This window comes from Scomber japonicus, chromosome 5 (assembly GCF_027409825.1).
Source record: "Scomber japonicus isolate fScoJap1 chromosome 5, fScoJap1.pri, whole genome shotgun sequence".
Lineage (NCBI taxonomy): Eukaryota > Metazoa > Chordata > Actinopteri > Scombriformes > Scombridae > Scomber > Scomber japonicus.
This window is the reverse complement of record NC_070582.1, coordinates 32,325,252-32,336,149: the sequence shown is the minus strand read 5'-3', so window position 1 is coordinate 32,336,149 and position 10,898 is coordinate 32,325,252. Positions and strand designations below refer to the sequence as shown.

Here is a 10,898-nt window from a genome sequence, read left to right as displayed (position 1 = left end):
TGATGGCCAGCGGTCGTGAGAGAGTTATAGGATTTCTTAATAGCTTAATGTGGAAACCTGCAACTGTTAATATCACACTGCCATGCCATGAGAACCCACAAAATTGTAAGAATATGTATTGCTGAGTGTTTGGCATTCTTGGAATTGGTCTCAGTGGCCACGAGTGTTGGGTTTCCATGAGCAGAGGTTCCAGAGTGCCGATTCAGCACGATAGTTGAGCTCTCTGCTCTCTCTGTGCTGTGATTAGAGACACATATTAACTTTCACAAACTGGACATGTAAAGTATTCATTCATAAAGATGTAAAGAACGACAGTACAATGAGACACCTGCTATTAGCTCAACAGTAGTGAAACCAAAGGCTCTCTGGTGGAAACATTTGTTGGATGAAGATGTCCAGTCACATGACCAGAGGAAAATTAACATGGCATGTGATAGTCCATAAATGTATCCATCTTAAAGGTAACATTGTTTCAAACCAGTCCAAGTGGACACTCATCAGTAGTTAATTGGAATTAAAAGCAAGATTACATTACAGTCACTACATTTATGTGTATGGATCAACTGAGGAAAACCACAGTGATTGTTACAGGAAAGAGGATGTCATGGAACACATTTCATAAGAAGAAATGCTATTTATATGTTAGTAGTTTGTCCTTCCTCCGGAGACAAAAAGCAAGATTTTTCTGTGCATAAATTTACCCTGACAGAGCAAAATTATTAGATCTAAATTGATTTCAAAGGAATGTACCTCGCCTAATTCGACTTCCCTGGGAACTGCGAGTCTGTGGAGCGTGCGTGCCAGCACTGACTGGACAGCAATCTGTCAGTTTCTACTTCTATTTTTACTCTGGAATTACACAATAGTGTGAATAAGAAGGAAAAGACATTACATTTGTGAGTAATAGACAGATGGAACTCCTACATTTGGATGCTGAATTGAATGGGTGAAGATTAGAGACTAACCAGTACAACATTTTTACACAGTTTCATAGAAAAAGGTGGTTGTTGTTTTTGAAATTGTGTGATTATGGTCAGATGATGCTATTTCTGCTTTATCAAGTGAACCAACGCCATGAAGTATAAATGAGGAAACTAAACTATTAGTAATTTTCAGATGAAACGATGTGGTATTACAGCTGAAAACACAAACCTGTTTATTATTATTGAGTAAAGGTTGTATTATCTGAAGCAGGGTGAATTTTAGGAGTAATAAGGCAAAGCAACTTTATAGCACATTTCAGCAAGCGCTTTACATAAACCATAGAAGGCATCAAGACAATATAAAAGCAACGCAAAATATAAAAAGACATACAAAATGGGAAATAAATAAGCTAAAATTTAATAAGATAAAACAGGAGAATAAAAGTTACAGTGCAGTGTAAGACGTGTAATCAAAAGATTGATTGAGGAAAAAGTTGTAATTGGGAGTCAACAAATAATATCAGAAGCGTTTTAGAAAACATTTGACTAAATAAAAACTAAAGATGCACCACATACTGACACTGATATTGGATATCTGCTGATACTGACTCAACCAGCTGGATCTGGTACACACTCATTTTGATAATAACAGTTGAGTAAATTTGTATTTATTTGTTACATTTTGTTTTAACAAAGTTAGAAAAGCAATGTTTAAGTCAGGCTTGTTGTTGCCTTATCCATAAAAAAATGACCCCAGTCTCTTCCACACAGTGAGATATATAGCTTATTAATTAAGCACTGGTACCAGTATTGGCCAATACCCAAAACCAAGGTATAAAAACATTATGTATTTATTTATTAATGTATGTATGTATTTGTTTGTTTAATTATTATTTATTTAGTTATTCATGTATTCATGTGTTTAATTGTGTGTTTATGTTTGTTTGTTTACAGCAGTTTCCTCTCATGCCACAGGTTATACTACCGGAACATGCCATTTGTTTTGCTTAAAAAAATAAAAGCTGGTGTGCCACTTCAGTCTCGTGAAACACTGCATTGTACAACATTAAAATCTATATTTAGTTGACATCATGATTTATTATGAGCTCTTCTGAGATTACTTATTCGGTCAGTTTATTGTTTATATTGAATTATTAATTCGTACAAACAGCAAATATTGTTGCCAGCCGTGCTTTGGTACGTTTATTTGGAAAGTCGAAAGCGGAAGTTACGGTTGTGATTATGGACGCTTGACACGGCTGTCACAGATTGGCCGCTGCTGGCTCTCCTCAAGTTGAGCAACAGCGGTAAATACGTCGGGTACGAGCAAGTTGCTGCACGGATTTCCCGGAGCTGCGCATAACTTAAGGTGAAGTTAACGTTTTAAAAAAATGTTTGAATGGACTAACATCTTTTATTTCCACAGCTTCCTTACCTTTTTTATAATACACGAATACAGCGGTGCTTCACTTTGTCGGTTAAAACTTCTTCATTGTATGTGAGGCTCTTCTCCACCGCGATGAAACTGCAGACAACAGGGTTTAAATTTTGACCCACACGTCAGCGTGTGTCGCTCGGTTTTTTTCTGCCTGCCAGAAACAGTGATGTAGCCGCGCTTTAAAAAGAGGACGGGAAGAGAGAGGGACTGCGTTGGGCTGAAATGTGTATCGTTATAGCCGGGCTCCAGCCAGTAGCGTGGTGCTTTCTGGAAGTTTTTTCCCCCCCAGTCTGCGTCGCTGCTCCTACTGCCTTGCTGCTCCTGCTCCACCATGCTCCACCATGCTCCCCGCTCACTCATGTAGCGATACGTTACCGACCGATAAAACCTGCTTCTGCCTACATGAAAGCCTCCGTGTTGTTCGCTGTAAACATGTAGCCGTGTTGGCAAGACCCCCGCTGTTTTGACACATGAATAGAAGGAGGAGGAGGCGTTTAAGGACACCCTGTTCAGAAAAGTTGCACCCAAACTCTGGATTTATCCTTGTTAAAATAGTCTCAAGTAGTTATTGTGTGTTTATGATCAGTTTATCATTCAGTCAGTGATGCTCTTTTTTAAATAAATCATATTGAAAACACTAATGAAGTAGGGCGTACTTCCAATAGTAAACAAAAATGTTAAGAGATATGGTCATAATGTTACTTGTGTGTGTGGACACTGTTGCCTGATTCAAGGTCTCAGTGTTTGTGTGAGTCAACTGAGTTCAGATATGCTGATGCAGCTGTGACCACAATTCTTGGCAAATGAACAGCATCTTGTATTGTTCACGTGGCTAAAGACTTACTGTATTGGATTTTTAAGGGAAAAAGTGTAATGAGAGGAAAACATTACATTATTATTAACAGGAGTTTTTCAGCTGTGTAGTTGCCAAAGCTGGAAAAAAAATGAAGCGTTCACTGCTCTTGTCTACAAATTCCGAGTGAATCTAATCTGGTCAGGATCTTTGAACGTCTTTGGTACCCTGATCAGATACTGACAGAAACTTTCCTTATTTGCTATAATGACTGGACACTTTCTTTTTTTTAATATGGTGTCATCAACTTAATATTAAGCAACTGTGACTGTAGTGTGACTGGCACATCTGATACCTTTTGCAGTAATCCTTGTCAAAATAGCCTCCAGCAATTATTAGGTGTTTATTATGAGTTTGTTATTCACTCAGTGATGCACAGTTACTCATTTTTGTAAATTACATGGAATGAAATCCACTGTTTGATTGGATTGACTTTTCCCAATTACAAAAAAAAAAAAAAGTTAAAAGCTTTTGTTGCTTCTGAGTGGACACAATACATCCTTCTTCTTATTTTCTTCTCACTTTTTCTTTTTTTTTTTTAAAGCCACTCTCTGACAACTTTACTTTCTCTATTTGCAGACTAACATAGCAGCAATGTAAACTACATGTAAACAAGGTAAACGCCAGGGAAGAGCTAAAAGTTGTTGGTTGGTTGTTTTTTTTTCTTAGTGAATCTTTGGCTTGTACTAGAACCCTTTTGAAAAGCCTCAAACCCCACATTGAGAGGGAGGAGGATCAAAAGGTTAAACAGCTCTAGCCCATGACAGAGGGACTTTTATTGTCACCGTGACCGTGACTCTGCCATTACACAAAGACCTCTTTCCCCTCTCCATGGACCACTCAAGTGTGTTATTCATTCTGCGCTTGAAAATAGACTCTTCTCTTCTAGTCCCGTTGGCCCCGGCAGCTCTTCTCTTCTCTTCTCTTCTCTTCTCTTCTCTTCTCTTCTCTTCTCTTCTCTTCTCTTCTCTTCTCTTCTCTTCTTTCCTCAGTATCTGGTTAACCTTGTATACCAAAACCCTGAAACTGCCATTTTTCCTTAACTCTTACATGCTGTTCATATTCTACACCCAGGTATGTTCCAGGTGAAGTTTGACCCACTCTAAGAATCACCTCATTAACAACTGTCCATACCAAATTTTGAACCACAGATGTGTTTAGAGTGTATTTTTTTAGGTTTTACATCATTCATTTTTGGAGAAAAAACAGCTACTATCACACAATACCATGTCCTATTTTACCTAAGACATGAGTCATCAGTCTTCAATGCTGCATCATTTAAAACATCCTCATAACTACTATCTTATTAAAACTATTAACTACTTATTTAACAAAAAGACATGTCAATATATACGGGTCAAATTTGACCCAGAACAGCCTCAATGGACAAAAATGTGTAGCACCTATACAAAAGTATAACATTTAACAATATTTAAAAGTCATCAAATTTCAGAGTAAAAGACATTTGGGGTGTTTTTACAGCTGTCAAATGTCAAACAGTATGTAAGCGGTTAAATAACTACACAAATCATAGAACTAGCTCCCATGTTAGAACTGTAAAATAGCAGTGGGGATTTCTCGGGTGTGTTACCTTTTTATCTAAAAGTACGACCCCCCCCCCCCCCGATGATCAATGCGCCTGCTGCACAATGATCAAACTGGTGTGTTGTCTCTGAGCAGCCTCATTCATACCTCTCACTACTTTCTGTGTGTTTTGCCCCGGGAGGGATTTGCTCTGCTCTCTGCAGAGCTCATCTGCTCCACAGTGATAGAAATGCTTCTTTTTTTTCACCCAGGATGCTGTGGCTAGACCAGCTGGTTGTACTCTAACTGCTTTCTGACAGTCTAATATACCCCTCACCCCACCTCCCTCCTCCACCTCCACCACCACTACCACCACCACCCTTCCTCAAGCCAAGCACAGGATAATCACCTTCCGTCGAGGACACCAAGCTACTTAAGCTACACTGAAGGCTTTGCAGTTTTTAATCAGTCGTAGGCTGTTTATCTTGGGCTCGGAGCGCACCCCCCCTCCCTCCCCCTCCCTCCCCATGCTTCACTTGTGTACCTGGATTGTCAACAAATCGCGGCCCTGCACTCCCGCGTATGTTTTCTGAAGACAGGTGGTGGATTATGTGGCGAGTGTGATTTTTTTTTTTTTTTTTTTTTTTTTTTTTTTTAAAGCTTCCTAATAGGGAGGAGGTTTTTGCTGGAATGGTTTTTAGGAAGTTTTAAAAAGGTGGGGAGGGGCTTTCTTTTCTCTTTAAGCCCTGTGTCCTCTTCAAAGCATTGTGTGATTGGCTGTCACTCTGGTATCATGTGTAGCCAGGAACAATCACAGGTATGCCATCTGCACAATGCTCGTCTGGCACATCACATGAGCACGGGACGGGGCGTTACAGCTCTTGTGACAATCCTATTTCTTTACATCGCTGTCAGGTTTTAACTTTCATGTCCCAGTTTAGTCAGATTAGTCAGGTGATGGTGCTTTCACTGACTAAATGTGTTTCCCACTGGTTTTATATTGTGTGTGTGTCACCTGAGATTTATCCTCCCTTCATGGTTGTTGCTACATCTCAGTTTCACGCATGATAAAAGGTTATATTTACTTTTTTAATTATTTGTATGCCTGTAGGAAATTAGATTAGATCTACCTTGCACTTACATTGGACCAGCTGCCTTAGGGGGTGGGGGGGTGTGTTTCATGTAACTTGAGCTGTTGGCTTTATATTGACAAAATCCACGCTGGCTGCCTCTATTTCCTTTATCTCTGTGTGAACTCCAATTTTAAGAGGGGGGGGGGGGGCGCTGTCGGTGGTGTATTTTGTTGTTATCTTAAGGCAAACATTGGTACTACTCGGGCCTTGTGCGTTTTAACTGCTGAAGTGAATGTGTCCCTCAAGCGCTAATCATTGTAAAAACAGTGAGCTCATTTGTTGTAACAGGAGGGAGGAGAGAAACGGTAATGGCAAAAGAAAGTTGATGAGGGGAAAAAGTGTTAGATTTTTTTTTTTCCCCTCTTTCCTCGTTCCGTTTGGTGTGTACCCCCCCACCCCCACCCCTTTCCCCCCGGAGGACAACAAGCAATCAAAAGCAACACACAACACCTGCTGCAAGATTTGAACATCTCGCAAGTGCTGGAATGCACATTATTAGAGCGCCATAACTCACTAACAGCAGGAGAAAGGGACTGAATATTAAGCAACCTGTCTTTTTTTCTTTTTTTTTCTCTTTCTCTCGCTTCTTCTCCTGGTTCTCTCTCATTGACGGGAAGCAGAGGAGTGCAAATGTGTTTTTTCCCAGCTCTCTGCAGGCTGCAGGGTCAAAGTCCAAACAGCTTCCCTGTAATAGTGCTTCGCAGCCAGCTGGGCCAGAGAGAAAGGCCGCTTACAGACTCCTCTAATGGGCCAAAGCTGAAAGAAGGGATGACAGCTACCCTACCACCAAGGAATGTCACCTTTGTGACATTGTTATCATTCAGCTTTTTTTTTCCCCCATTGTTTTTGGCATTATGGCCTCTTTCTCATGGTTGTTGCCAGGAATTTAACCAGACAATTTCCTTTAGGATATGATTTTAAAGTTCAGGAATCTGTTCATTCATTATAAAATATCTATTCTGTATCTGTGGCAAAGGTAGACGTTAAAGTCTTCTGACAGCTTGGATGCGTGGGGCAGAGCTTCTGTCAGAGAGACCCTCGCGGGACCACTCCTATGATCACGGCTAACTTTTTAACTGGTGCAAAGCGAGGCATATTCAATCCAGACATCTAGGTTATCTGCACTCTTTTAATATCCGGTCTGATTAAAGACATGAATATTCCCTATCTTCTCTTCAGTCTGGCTTCAAATCGCCTCCATGCCAACGTGTGTGGGCGCATTGGCACCGGTTCAGTTCTCTAGTGGCTTGCTTGGCTAACTGCTTCTCTCTTTCATCCTGATTTGCTTGCTCTGTATTTTTGTCATTCAAACTTAAATGCACTGTAACACAATGAGCAGAACATGCCAAGAAGCGGAGCGGTTTTCTAAAAAACCTGGATCGTTTAAGTATATTTTGGGAATGTAAATGTTTTTCAGTGAGTTTGGCTGGCAGGAGTAATTGTCTGTCTGGGGGGGGGGGGGGGGTGTTCTGTCTCACGTCTTAAAGGAAAAGGAAAAATAAGCATTCGATATGTCAGGAGTTACTCAGGGTTTACATGTACTCTATTGAATCAGAAATCCCATGTCTAGAACTAGAAGCAGTTTTGTTTTCTTTGCATATTATCTTTACTCTCTCACTCACTCACTCACTCACTCACTCACTCACTCACACACACACACACACACACACACACACACTGCCTCTCCTAGCCTAATTCAATTTACTGACTTTACTTAGTTCTGCCTGCATGGTTCAAGTGTGGAGGGGACTGCGTGGCATTGAAGGCAAAACAGCCTCGAGGTCCAGCTCTCACGAGAAAAAAAAGCGGAGAACAGAAGGCGGACGAGCCTATCGCCTTTCCGTAATTCCCCATTAATGAGAGGCATTACTTTGACGGTTTGACATGGCTGCTAAACCACAGTTGAGGTCCAGATGACACAAGTATGGGCCCTGCAGCAGGGATAACACAGGCTTGTCCTTAGACATTTTTCCCATGGTGATAAGGACTTGGCCAGATGTTCGCAATACATATTCACACTCTCTCTCTGTCTCTCTCTCTCTTGACTCGCGAGACGCCCCAGAGAGCATGTAAAGTGGCAGATCTGGTAAGGCATTTTTAGTGTGCCAAATTATGAATAACCCTGCTACCTCCTGATAAAGTCTCACTTGAAGCTATCAGGAAACACAGAGCAAAAGGGAACAGAGAAAGGTTTTCCAACTTGATTTAGCCCTCTTTCAAGTTTGGCTCTATGAAAACAGGGGGGTCGGTGGGGGGGTGGAGGAGGAGGAGGGGGGGAAAACTGCATATTATAAGACACCACAGTGTTCTCTTTCATGTAGCAAGCTGAAAGGGATGCTATTGAGTGTTTGAGGGAGACCTTTGATATGTGAGATGCTCTGTGCCTTGTGAAAGGATCAAGCTCATGATTTGAGTCAATATGTGCGTGCGTGCTCCGACGCTTGTTTCTGCCAGACCAGTGTGTTTTTTTGTTTTTGTTTTGTCCGAAATGTTTTGTACGGCGAACTCGTGAGATCGAGCTATGACGGGTCACTGACAGCTATGTGTGTGTGTGTGTGTGTGTGTGTGTGTGTGTGTGTGTGTGTGTGTGTGTGTGTGTGTGTGTGTGTGTGTCGCTCGCACACACGCAACTAATGGAATTGCCGTTCCATCATAGTTGATGGTAAACAATATCGTTCTTGTGATCTTGTTTGGGCAGTTTGATATCGAGTGTCCTGTCCAAGCTTCAGAGGATATGATTAAAATGAAGGAAAAGGAAAGATTTGTCTTGATTACATGTTTCTGTTCCTGGCAGGCTTTTTCGTCTTTTAAAGCCGCTGATTGACATTTCTTATTTTTCCCAGCAGGCCTAGAGTAGCCTTCCGCCTTTTAGTCGGCCTTTTTATGGGCTGGGTACACAAAGATAGTAATGTTGTAAAACGTGTCCTATTGTATAATTGTGTTTTCATGCTGCTGCTCCTGTTTTTTTGTTTTTTGTTTTTTGTTTTTTTTTAAAGGAAAAGGCTACATTATATATGATTAGGGTTTGCCTGCACAGAAGTTCATGACTGTGGGCAGGATGTTTATTAAAAATGATTTAAACGTGTGTGTGCACAAGATTAGTTTTATGAGGAGAGTTTTGGTGTGTGTGTGTGTGTGTGTGTGTGTGTGTGTGTGTTGGGGGGGTTCATGACTTCCTGTGTATGCTACTAGTTAGAGAGAGAGAGGGGACTTTGCCCTTCTCTTCCATCTTTACCATCTGGTTTGTGTAGCTTTTGACTGAGGCGTTAATCATTGTGCCTTGGGGCCGCTCTCACTCTGACAACAGCTGGAAAAAGGGAAGACGGACCTGTTGATGTGCATCTGTCCTTCTTTTTCTGCCAGTCCTCTGTGTACTGCTGTATTAACTGTATCCATGCAGCTGTAAGGTTCATGACCTCATGTTTCCAGTTTCTCAAAAAGCAGCTTGAGGTACTTCCCTGCACTATTTCTTCTCGGTAATGTCTCTCGGCACTCAAGTCACCGGGTGATCGAGTACTGCTATTTTTCCAAGAATGGTTAGCTAACTTGTCTTCATCCCTGACAATTGCAAGAAAGTGCAAAAACGCTGTAACACCACCAACCAGTGTCTTCTATAACACGGCTGTAGGGCTAAACAGTATAATGTCTCAGCATCAACAATGAAAGGCGCACATAAGCAGTAGTCCCATTGTAAAGGATGTAATCTAATAAGGAAACACAGGCCTGTAATGGCAAACTACAACCACTGTTAACTGCTGAATATAAGAAGAAAGCTAGTAAAGTTAGCTTTTATCCATATTCATTCTTAAAACCAGGGTGTATCCATCTTTTTGATAGTTTAAATACATTTTGGGGACACAAACACACATACACGTACACACACACACACTGCTACTTGACATTGGTTGGGCATTACACAATTATGGAGACAACTCTAGGTAACATGACACAATGGGGAAAAAATGGTACCACATCCTGTTTTTACCAGATGGGGCTTATCTTCAGACATCTTTTTTCACCCAAGTTAACATCCACAACTTTTAATTTTAGTGTAAGACAAGCCTGGATTGATTGAGTAGGTGTCATGTTAAATGAACCAGAAAGTGTCTCATTTATTGATTCATAAAGCTCCAGACTGAGCTGAAATTAAAATTCTGCCTCAGGTGAAATTAAATGTGATTAATATTGCTGTTTATATGAATAAACCAACATACTGCATTTTTATCTTCACTAAATATGCTATCTGTCTCATATTAGTATTTAGTTACAGTTTGTTTACCACACCCTTGATCTGATAGCTTAATTAACTGACACACTGTCCACAAATGTCCCCTAAAGTCAGAGGCGATGTTTCTAAAGGATGCTATAAGTAATAGATTTTGATCCTCAGTGGACTTTTAACAGCATCTCTGTCTGAACCCTGTGAGTATCTCTCTGCTTGTTCTACAGCAGTCAATACATGTTCCTGTGAGAGGACAGTAGCTCAGCTCATCTCCTGTACTCAAGCTGTTTTTTTCCAGGAAGAGATGCTACCAGCAAGAATGATGAAAATATTCAGAGAACTTGAAAGCAGTGCTCTCTCTGCTGCTGTTTCTGGTGTTACTTTTCCAACTAATGGGTATACATGGAGGTATTGTAAGGTTATTCACTCAGTGACTCTCTAGGAAAAGAGGAAACGTATTTTCTGTGTGATTTTGCCTGATAGGTTTTATTTGGACCAGATCTGGGGGTGATTCATTCCAGTTTCCAGTGAAAAATCCCCTGTGACAGACTTGCAAAAAGCATTTTTAAGAGGAAAACTACATTTGTGCTGAGAAGAAGCCATTCACATGTTTGAGATTAGGGCTGATTGATATGACCAAAATCTCATATCCTAATATAGGTCATCAGATGACAATACATACTATGATAGAGCACATTTTCTTTAAATTCGAATGAATGAAATGAATGAATAAAAATAAGTAATTGAGTGTTACTGTTGTGGGGACTGGTCTGTGGCATCATTTGCAAAGTACAGTTTACTAGTA

At 40.7% G+C, this 10,898-nt stretch overlaps 1 protein-coding gene across 1 annotated transcript in view; it reads left to right on the top strand.

Moving 5' to 3' along the window:
* The first annotated feature begins 2,203 nt into the window (after window positions 1-2,203).
* The window catches only part of LOC128358679 (solute carrier family 45 member 3), a 34,284-nt gene continuing 25,589 nt past the window's right edge, over window positions 2,204-10,898 (top strand). The window contains exon 1 of the mRNA XM_053319033.1: window positions 2,204-2,292. The gene's annotated coding sequence lies outside the window, so the exon portion shown is untranslated. The remainder of the gene's footprint in view (window positions 2,293-10,898) is intronic.